Below are 11,259 nucleotides of genomic sequence, written 5' to 3'. Positions count from 1 at the left end.
TAATAATTATTGCCACCATTATGGCCTGTTTTTGAATCTCATGGAGTGGCTACCATAACGTATTCAGATGATATTCAGCTGCTTCTAACTTCTGATCACTCATTTCCGCACAAATGTCTCTCTTTCACTGTTTGTTTGAAGGATCTTTTACTTTGGATGCAAAGAAACTTCTTTCATTTTAATGCTGAAAAGACGGAGGTTCTCCTACTAGGTAAACAAAGGGATCTCTGGGCCAATTTTAGTTAGCCACAAGATATTCCCTCTCTTTCCTCTCCAGTAAACACAGCTAAGAACTTGGGAGTTATAATCAATGAACAATTATCTTTTGATACTCTGGGTTGGTGGGTGGCTATGGTCTTCTACATTCCATGCAGAAATTCCTGGATTTCCTCCTAGCTAAAATGTGGAGGAGGGTAGTCTATGCTTTGATTACATTCCGGTTGAACTGCTTTAACTGTTTTTACATTGGTTTCCCTGACTATCCGATCCAAAAACTGCAGACTGTCCAAAATGCAGCTGCCGAGCTTATCACCGGCCTATCTAGAAGGGACACTGTCTCTGTGGTGCTGCATGAACTGCACTGGATACCTATTAAAAAAAGCATATTGTTTAAAGGCCTAATTTTCATGTATCGTGCCTTCTTCAGTCAAGGTCTTTATGCGATGAAAAGGATGTCTCACAATACCCCTTCCAGAGTCTTGAGGTCTGCATCATCTTTGTTAGTTCAGATTACAAAATCCTGCTTGGTTAGAGATAGTGGTCGTTCCTTCAATGTGTTGACTGACCAGGCTTGGAAAAAACTACCACTGTATTTGCACTCCATTCAACGTGAAAGACATTTCAGGAAAGAATTAAAAACGCATTTATTTCCACTAAATTTGTAGGAAAGTAGCTGGTTAACCTTTCAGACCAGTGCCGGGGCACTCCTTGAAGTAGCTGCACACTCTATAAATGGCTTAACTCATTCATTTATTTATTCACTGTTTTCTTCTGCTCACTACAGAATCCACTAGAGCATACAGCATGAGGCGTTTGGTCAGCCCACATAAGTAACTGGTTAATTTCACTATTAATGGAACTTTTTTCCTTTCACACAGAGAACATCCATACACAAAGTTATTCTCTTTATGCTAGACATTACAATGAGTAGACACCTGTAGGTAGTTATAGTTAGGATCTAGTTTCCATAGGAAAAGCATTTTTTGTTTTGACAATAACTTTAGCGCCGTTTGACAAATCTTCACAAAGCATTCTAAATTAGTGCAGCACTCAGTTCAGCTGCTGTCATGAAAATTTCGGGATGATTTGTGAAGCCGGGGTCCAGAAAAAGTGGGTCACAAAATGCTTTTTTCCCATGCAATTTTCCATAGGGGTTTTTAGACATGACTACAACCCGAACCACTTGACGGAATTACACCAAAATTGGTAAAAAAGGTAGACCTTGGTCCAGAAACAGCCCTTTTCGTTATGTGGTGTAAATCCATTCAGTAGTTATAGAGTAACTTCCAAAATCCAAAATTGTATATCTAGGGACGCAGAGCCTCAACGGATCCCAGAGATCTCATGGTGAGATCTGACTGGCTCCCAGCACTTCAACCAGGAAGTGTAGGCAGCCATTCTGGGACTCTGACTCAGCTGAGTCCCAACATAAAAAAGTAGAAACAAAGAAAAAAGGGCAGGGTAGAAATGCCCTGATCCCTATGCCCTGGTGCTGCCCCCCCCCCCGGACTCAACTAAGGGTTAAAAATATATTTTTGCAATTTTGCAGTGAAATTGCAGAGGATCCACGAATCCGAGGCAAAATTGGAAAAATAATCCAAGCACAGTCTCCTGGGCTTGTTTTCTTTTTAAGCCCATTGAAAGGCCAGGTTCCGGGGTCATGCAGGATTTTTAAAAAGTATGGGCGGGGGCACACCTGGTCTCACTCCATAGATGCTTCAGTCCCTGGGGACCACCACCTCCCTGGGGCTTGATGTAAAACATTGGAGGAGGCTACACGGACCACACTTCCTGGACCCAAAGGGCCCCTGTGACAACCACCTTCCCGGGGCTTGAAATCAAAGAAAAGGGGGGGGGCTGTGCGGCCGCCCTTCTGGGCCATAGGCAGCTCCAAGGACCACTACCTCCCTGGGGACAGCCCATGCAAAGTGAAAAGAGTGGGTCTGCATAGTGCCCCTCCTGGAGCCACTAATGACCCTGGGGACTGCCAAACCCCAGGGCAGCTCCCTATCTCCGGAGGCGTCCACCTTTTGCTTGGTGGGAGTTTTGACAGGTCCTGCAAAGTGAGAGCAAACTGTAAGTCTCCTCTCAGTGGGCGGGAGCAGGAAAACTGCTCCCGCTCGCTGTGAGTGGACTTTTCATCTGTTTTCCTGCCTGCTGTGAAGCGGATGGGAAAACAAATGACAGAATTGCTCCTGCATGCATGCAGATAGCAGCCTTTTTAGCTGTTCCCTGCATGCTGGAACAATGCCAGCTCCCAGTGGAGGCGGGGAGCCAGCAGGGACTGCGGAGGCCTTGACACTCCTCCCCCGATCCCCACCATATCATCTCCTGTTGAGAGGAACTTGCTGTTCTCCCTTTTTCACCATTACCAGTATGTAAACTGACATAGAAGTCCTGCTTGTTTGCTCTGACTTAATGCAGAGGAATATGAGCACGTCTCCACCAAATAATGAAGCACTTACTACAAATACTTAAGCCTTGCCTTCTTCTCCACACGAGGATCTTTGCAGGTTTCTGTGTTAAGATGCTCGCGGAACAATCACATTGCCAAAATTACAGATGCACAAGGTTGCTGGAGACATTACATTAGGTTCCTTTATGCAGCCGTAGTGTGGAATATGCACTATACATTTACAAGGTAGCACTTACTAATTAGCCAGTAGAAAGTACTCCAGTTGAGTAGACATTTTGTGCAAAACTGTGGCCTCTTCTTGGATAAATATGAAGGTCAGGATGCATTCAGGCGCCAATGTTTATTTCACATAAATTAAACCTGAACTGGAAGCAAGTACAAATCTAAACAAAACAGGTGCCCAAGTTGAAGCTCTTCTTTCTAGCCCTGCGGCAAACCCCCAACATTCACCGCCAAAGGCCATGCATGGTACAAGATGGGATGCCTAGTTGGTTGGCCGCAGAGCCTGGCTACAAGCCAGGCCCTGCGGCCAACTCCACACCACGCACGGCCGAAGGCCGTGTGTGTTGTGGGATTGGATGTCTACAGAGGGTTGGCTGCAGGGCCTGGCCACAGACCAGGCCCTCCAGCCAACCCCCCCACTACATGGAAAGAACCATAGAAATTCACTGAAAAAAACTAAACAGTATAGGGATGTTATGTTTGGGAATTAGCATTTAAAAAACCTTAACAACTCATTGAAAAAAACAAAGGTTACAAGGACGTTATAGTTAGGTACTGAATTTACATGCACAAAACCCTAGAAATTCAGCCTTATATAGTTAGAGTTATTTCAAGTAACTATAACTTGTACCCCAGGTTAACTATAACTTGCACCCTTGCCATGCACCACTAATTACATCAGTCATAACATCTTCTATGGCATCATTGATATTATCACTGCAACATTTGCAATAAAATTATTGATGAAAAAACTGGGTATGGCTGGAGCGCAAGTTATAGTTATTTGAAGTAACTCTAACAGCGGAATTTCTATGGTTTTGTGCATGTAAAATTCAGAACCTACCTATGATATACCCTGGATGAGTGTCATTATGTGATGATTGAAAGAAGGCTTCATGCCCATCTTGTCAGTCTAGTGAATGTATATGTTCTGAATGTAGATTATAGGGATTTCCTGGGGGCAATGCTGAGGGACGTCCACTGCTCCCCAGATGCAGGGATAATAATGGCAGGAGATTTTAATTGTGTTTTAAATGCCGAGCTGGATAGAACTCCACCCCACGAGGGACCAAGCCTAACATAATAGCAGCCCTGAGATTGCTGCAGGATAGTTTTGGCCTGATAGACGTCTGGAGGAGTCGAAACCTGACCACTCAAACGTATTCCTGTTTCTCCCCGACAACAGAAACCTATAGTCGCCTGGACTATGTGTTCGCACAGGAGTCAGAGGCACAGTACATCACCGTTGTGCAATACCTGGCACGGTATCTATCAAACCACTATCCATTACTTATTACTACTCGCACTATCCTCCATGCCCCCAGATTCCATTGTGGTGACTGAATGCCCCATCGCTAACGGACGTGGTATTTAGAGAGCAAATTGTGCACGGTTTAACAAGTTATTTTGAATACAACTGGGGGTCCACAAACAGGCGGTCACGGAGTGGGACGCGATGAAGGTGGTGGTGAGAGGGGCCTGCATCTCGGCACAAAGGGTATAAGGCATGCACTGGAAAATTACTTATCCACGCAAGAAAAAGATTTAGCCGTACTTGAGCGGTCCCTCATAGCAATGAGTGTAGAGAAGACAGAGTGGAATGCCAAGCAACAGAAAGTGGGGGAGGTGTGGGACTGGCTGGATAAGCATATTAGATTAGCCAACCAAAGACAATGGTACCTAGAGGGTGATAAATCAGGGTGCTTATTGACACGTGTTATAAAAATAGAGAACCAATCCCCCCCAATTCTGGAAATTCATAACACAAATGGAATCCTGGTGAACACACAACAGGCAATTAATAAGGCTTTTGCAGCACATCTCAGAGGGGTCTACAAGAAAGACCAGGGTGCTGCAGAAGATCAAGGGATAAATGCATATTTCTGGAATATTACTATCCCATGTCTGTTCCCAGAAGACCGCAAGACCTTAGTGGCTCCAATAAGTAGAACAGAGCTTCTGGAGGCAATACGGGCTTTAAAATCAGCAAAATCCCCTAGGCCTGACGGCTGCCTGGTGGAATTTTATCACCAATTCTCTGAAATATTGGTAGATTAATTACTTGAAGTTTATTGGGGGGCACTGTAGGCGGGTGACTTGCCAAGATCCATGAAAAAGGCTCTCATAGTGCTGATACCAAAGCCTGACAAAGACCCGACTTAACCGGGCTCATATCGGCCCATATCCATGTTGAACGTAGTCCTCAAGGTGCTCAGCCACGTATTGGTGGTGCGATTGCTACCCTTTCTCCCGCAATTAATACATGAGGACCTGTCTGGATTTATACCTCGTAGGAACACTCTTTGTAATATTCACTGGCTGGCCCATGTGATTCATTCACTGACTGGGGAAGGTGGTGATTATGCGTTCGCCTTCCTAGATATACAACATGCGTTTGACACGGTCCACTGGAGCTATATCTGGAAGGTGCTTGATAGAGTGGGACTGGGCCCGCAATACATTAAATGGATTAAACTCCCATACACAACTCCACAGGCCAGGGTTCGTCCTGGCCGCACAGTCTCAGCAGCAATAGAACTCCAGCTTTATACCTGACTTGGTTGTCCCTTGTCGCCTCTGATCTTTGCTCTGGCTATGGAGCCTTTGGCATATCGGCTCAGACAGAGGCTTTGCGATTGGGGGATACGAGTGGGTACACTGGAGCACATCGTCTAACTTTATGCGGATGATGCGTTACTCTATCTACGAAAAACAGTTGAATCGGTACCACTAATGTTGACAGAACTGTCGACATTTGCAGGGGTCTCTGGGCTCCGAGTGAATAGAGCAAAATCTCTCCTCTTCCCATCGGGAGGGCTGACTGGATTCCCGTTGGAACAACTTCAACAGGTGGACTTACCTTTAGTACTCAACAAAATAGGTTACCTGGGAGTGTTTATAGCGCTGGACGAATCCACAAGCTACGAGTTGAACATGGGCAGGGTGGTAGTTGCAGCGATCTATCCTGTTTTGGAATACATTAAGATTGTTCTTAATGGGGAAAATAGCCCTTATGAAGATGGTGGTGTTGCTGTGATGCCTCTACACCATGCAAGCTACTTTCTACGAGATACCGAGAAAAACCTTCTGTGAATTTGACTTGCTTCTGGTGGAACTACTATGGAGCGGATGAAGGTGTAAGGTGAGTCTAGCCATATTGCGTAGGGAGTGGGAGCAAGGAGGTGTTGATCTTCTGGACCTAGAACTATACTATCTAGCGTCACTTCTTCAAAATGCTATATACCGATTAGATACAGACTCTAGCTGGGAACGCTCCATCGTGACGATTACTGGTGCAACACAGTCATTGGGGACGCTATTAATGAGTGGGAGGGCTCTCTCTGACACCTACCCATACTTAATACACCTAATGGCAAAATTGTGGGAGAGGACAGTGCAAACAGTAATACAGAGAGCGCCTTACCTACACGATTTGGACATCTGGATCCTACCCCGCCTTCATGCAGATACAAAACTCAATGTCAGTGGAGAAATGACAGGAGGATGGATGCCTGACGTTAGCCGAGTTTACCCGAATGAGAGATTTATATCCCTCCAGGACGCAATAGAAACCTTTGCATTCAGCAAGGGACAGTTTCTCCAATATGCTAAAACTGCGGCCACAGCAAGACAGTTATAGCCGGACCCCACTAGTACAGTACTCAGCATGGTGTCAATGGCGGGGGCGCAGGCTGGTGGCACACATGTATCGGGCACTGAGGACTGATAGACCAGTTAAATAACTGAAAATAGAGGAGAAATGGGAACCTTTTAGGGAGAAACCGATCTTCCCCAATAATTGGTCCCAAATTCGCATGGTGGTCCGGCGGGTGTTGGTCCGTGCTAGATTCGTGCAAACACAATAGAATGTAATGCATATGACCTACCTTTCTCCCAAATTACTCCACACAATTTACCCTGCCCGGGACCCTAGGTGTCCCAAATGTCTAGCCCTAGAGGCCGACTTTCAGCACTTGATTTGGCAGTGCCAAAGGGTACAGATATTTTGGAGAGAAGTAGTAGCCCAGATTAGAGAAACCACTGGGTAGGATATCCCTTTGACTGTCAGTGGCTGTCTTCTGGGACTGTACCTCGTGATCAGAAGTGACAGCTTAGCAGGCGATTTGCAGTCTTGAGCCTCACAGTGGCGAAGCGGAGAACTGCAAAACATTGGATGAGTGACCAAGCCCCAACTAAGGAGAGCCGGGTGAAAGACTTGCAGGAATGGGCGAGAGTGGACGAGGGACATATGAGGCAAACGAGAAAAGATGCAAAACTGCCCGAGGTGCTACTTGCATGGGGACTAATGATACGGGAATTGATGGGGTCGGTACTAGATAGGCAAAATGGGTCAACTTTTCAGCGGACTCCCAATGTTGAGGATGAGAAGTAGGACTCTGATAGGATACAGACCCTCAGGTCAGCCTACTAGCCTAGGCTAGTAATCTACCGAACTTTAAGAACTTAGGCGGAAATCGGCTGGTGAAATGCCTTTAAGCAGTAATGATTCTTGGCATAGAGGGGGAGGTTATATGTGGGGGGTTGGGGATCATACGTTTGATTTTTCCTTCTTTTCTTCTAAATGAGTCATAATGCTGTGGTACCTGTCAGACAGTGGCTGAGCAGAACATACTGTTAAAAAGATTTGCAAGAACAGTTTTGATTACATAATGTATACGTGTGGATACCTTAATAAACAAATTTATTTAAAAATATACATAATGTTCTTGTAGCACTTGTTTTTTTTCAATGTAGATAGATAGATAGATAGATAGATAGATAGATAGATAGATAGATAGATAGATAGATAGATAGATAGATACTGAGGAGGACTCGGCAGCTTCTCCTAACAAAAGGTATGACACAACAAGCAAAGCACTGGTGAAGCCAAAAGGCTGGCAGCCAATGACAGACTTACTGGCTTCGCCATTGCTTGTTCGTGATGGCAACAGGAGACCTGGGCAAATCTTACTCACGTGACCCAAAGTGTGCGATTCTTGGCTAATCTTTTTCTCTCTGTTTATTATCTTTCACAACTTGATGGCGCTTAAAAGTAGGTGACAATTACTACTTATACCCTTCCACACACGCATCTATGGTCTCGCCACAGGCATTTTTTTAAGAGAATGCCAGGGGCGACGGCATAAAATCACAATCCCTTCGAGCGCTATAACATAATCACGTTAAGATCTTGTCCGATTCTGAGCCCCTGAATGCTCCACCCCACTCACAACCTAATTTGCTCAATAAGTGGTAGGTAGGAGAAAAGTAAAAAGAGGGAAACTAACAAAAAATATGCCTTTTACAGTCTAACTTTCCTTTTGCTCCTGCCTCGTGACCCCTGAGGAAAGGATTAGCAAGGGCTGCACTAGTCGTACTAATAGGCAAATCGGTGGTAGAAGCTACTACCCACGGCGAGTTTAACTGAGCTACCGCACAGAAGAGAGCTTATATTTCAAAAACCCAGGTCAGTCAAACGCGTGCATGAACGTAGGCTGATGTGACCTGGCTCTTAGAGCTTTTTGGGTATATGCATTGGGGAGATTGTTCGCCCGTCAAGAAGAATCAGTCAGCTTCAGGAAGACTAGCACTTTCTGTAACCTCATGCTTGTGACAACAAACTGGCTGAGGAGGCATAGCTACCATGGCACGCGACCCAATAGCAAACAGATGGCAACAAGGGCAAGAGGCGGTCTTTAGGACCCGGCGGAGAAAAGGGTGCGACGTCTCGGTACATAATGTGATCCACCTGCCAGGGAGTGAATCAGAAGGAGAAGGGAAGATAACGGAAGGGCATAGGTAAGGAGGCACTGCGCGTTAGAGAAGTTGAAAGAGAAAGGGCGATGAAGAAAACATGGAAAGAGGAAAAAGAAAGTAGGAGAGAAGAGAGAACATACGGCAGCGGAAATAGAATGGAAGGAGGAGGGAAACGGGAGAGAAGGAATGCAACAGAAAGATGGACTATAATGCTGTAAGCTAAAGGGGCAATCGTACGAGACGAGGGATGAGCCGTGGATGAAAATGTAGCAAGATGTATTATAGCAATGTTTCATTCATGGATCTCGTATCGGCATCAGAATGATAAAGGGCAGGACCCCCTTTGAAGGAAGTCGAACCCGTCACATAGACGTTACACGCAACTGCATTAGTAGGTGCATTAACCCACTGAGATGTAGAATCGGAAGAAGCCAGTCACCGAGAGGGAGTCTGCGAGAGGAAAGCAGATGAGACTACAGTGAACAAGAAAAGAGAAGAAAAGCTAACGATGTGACAGCAAAGAGAGCGAATGAGAGAGTGAGAGAGATCCTGGACACAGAAAAGGGAGAATAACTGAGGCAAAAATGTGGATTGGAAGCGAGGAGACAGAGGGAGGTGTGCTTGGGATCAACAAATGAGGGCGGTGAAAGAAAACAGCAGTAGGGTTGGGATGACAGAAAAAGCAAAGAGGGCCATGGGCAAGTTACATAGGGGGGAGGGTGGGGGGAAGGCGGCGAGAGAGACGAGGAGGCATTGTACCAGGACCTGACATCTCTCTTGTTCATATTCACAGCTGTCTCCACCACCAGGCACCAGGCCCGCTTATGCAGCTTCGGATTCACGGACACACCCCGAACTTCCTTCACTGATTAGGATTCCGGCTGTTGTGCTTTGAGCCTGAAGGTGTTGCATCTGAGCCCACTCACGGGCACCAGGTAAGTCTCCCCAGACTCTCCCCCACCGCACTGCTATCTTAAGTTTGACTTAGCTATTAACTCCTTGCTAACAAAGCCGTCAACCTCAACATGGAACCTCTGTTGAGCGCTTCCGAACCCAACCAGGGCTTCAGAGCATTGTAGAAGTTGTGGCGTGTACAGATGTTTGCCATTAAGTAAACTAGTTGTCAAATTCTTCCTAAATGACATTTGCTGACCTTTACAAAGACTGCAGATGATGGTGAAAAAATATTGGTGGTTCTCCGGCACGAATCTTTGGCTGCGCACTTCTTGCACTGTACAATCAAAGAGCAATCCCATGTGCTGTCTATCTTAATATTGGGCATCATTAAAAGATTCTTTCTGCCAATATCTCAATAATCTTTGATTTTAATTTAATGAAATCAGGGGCGTAGGTTGGTCAGTAAGATGGGGGGAGGTGGGGGAAAGGGAACTTCAGATTTTCTGACAATCAGGCTGGCATGTAATGTTTAAATACATTATACGACAAGCAGGATGCATGGGAGGGGCATAAGGGCAGTGCTTAATTTGTGCTTGTGCACCGGCACTTATTTTTGAAGTCCGGGGCTTATTCTTCTTCATCAAGCATTTGCTGCGGGCAAAAGACACACACGGGAAAGACGGAGGAAGGGAAAAACGAAAAAGCGTCACAGAAGGAGAAATTAGAAAGCTGCAAGAGTGAGCAGAAGGGGAAGGAGTGGCTTTATATGGATTGAAGGGGCCCGAGATGGATTCAGGATTACACCGCCTCAGTATTCTATGTTCACACATTTAATTGCAGCAGCTGCGTGTTTAAGAGGAGGGCTAAGGGCACCTTGCACCTTTTTATTTACAAATTAAGCACTGCCTAAGGGGCAGCGGAAAGCAAGAGGAATGTGGATTGGTAGGGGTACTAAGTGAGGAAAGCACAATATTTTGTAACACTACCAATATCCTGACTTTAAAAACTGAGAGGGAGAGAGTGTATGTGCGTTTTTGTCTGAATGTATTTAAAAATTCCTGGTGAAATCCGGCAGTCATCTCACCATACCTGGCTGAAAGTATCTGTACCCAACTATTTACCAGAAAATTAATTTATTAGGTATCACATCCCCCCCTACCACCAAAGCTACACCCCTGAATGAATTGTGTCCTTCAGATGAATTTGTAAGTGAGGGCCAAAGTCTAAAATCTTAGCCTAGCTTAAACTGGAAGAAAATGTAATTTTCTAAAGCTGAGGTGGAGATGGTGTCTGAACGCGATGTAAGCCATTGCTCTTGTGGCTGACTTATGTGCCACCTGAACGTTTTCCTTCCCATCAGTGGGTTGGAGCAGTCCTATTTTGAACCAATAACTGCGCTCACACTGGTTACCATGACAATTTCTGCAAGCAGAGCACGCACTTTTCTTAATAGGTTTAGATCAGTGGTCTTTAAACTTTATAGTGCCGCCCCATGTGAAAAACATAGCACCCCCAAGGAACAACAAACATTTACTCTCTCAAAAATTCTAAAAATCTGCAGTTCAAACATGTCTAACAAATCAGACACTGAAGTTATGTTCAGATCTCGCTTTTAAAATGTAATCAAATACATAATTACAAAAAAATTTCTTTATTGAAGTTGTTGAAATGGTATAATCAAGATCAGCACACTGCATGTTAAGTAGAACTTAAAAGCAAAAGCAAGGCCAAACTAGCAAGAAAAAAAA

At 45.2% G+C, this 11,259-nt stretch overlaps 1 protein-coding gene across 1 annotated transcript in view; it reads left to right on the top strand.

Annotated features, from left to right (window-relative positions):
• The first annotated feature begins 8,579 nt into the window (after positions 1 to 8,579).
• LOC138259296 (cytoglobin-1-like) overlaps positions 8,580 to 11,259 on the top strand; it is a 253,926-nt gene continuing 251,246 nt past the window's right edge. Inside the window, exons 1-2 of the mRNA XM_069206917.1 lie at positions 8,580 to 8,656; positions 9,408 to 9,549. The gene's annotated coding sequence lies outside the window, so the exon portion shown is untranslated. The remainder of the gene's footprint in view (positions 8,657 to 9,407; positions 9,550 to 11,259) is intronic.

Source organism: Pleurodeles waltl, chromosome 9 (genome assembly GCF_031143425.1).
Source record: "Pleurodeles waltl isolate 20211129_DDA chromosome 9, aPleWal1.hap1.20221129, whole genome shotgun sequence".
In the NCBI taxonomy this organism is placed as follows: Eukaryota; Metazoa; Chordata; class Amphibia; order Caudata; family Salamandridae; genus Pleurodeles; species Pleurodeles waltl.
Note: the sequence above shows the minus strand (reverse complement) of the source record. Positions and strands in the feature narration are given on the sequence as shown.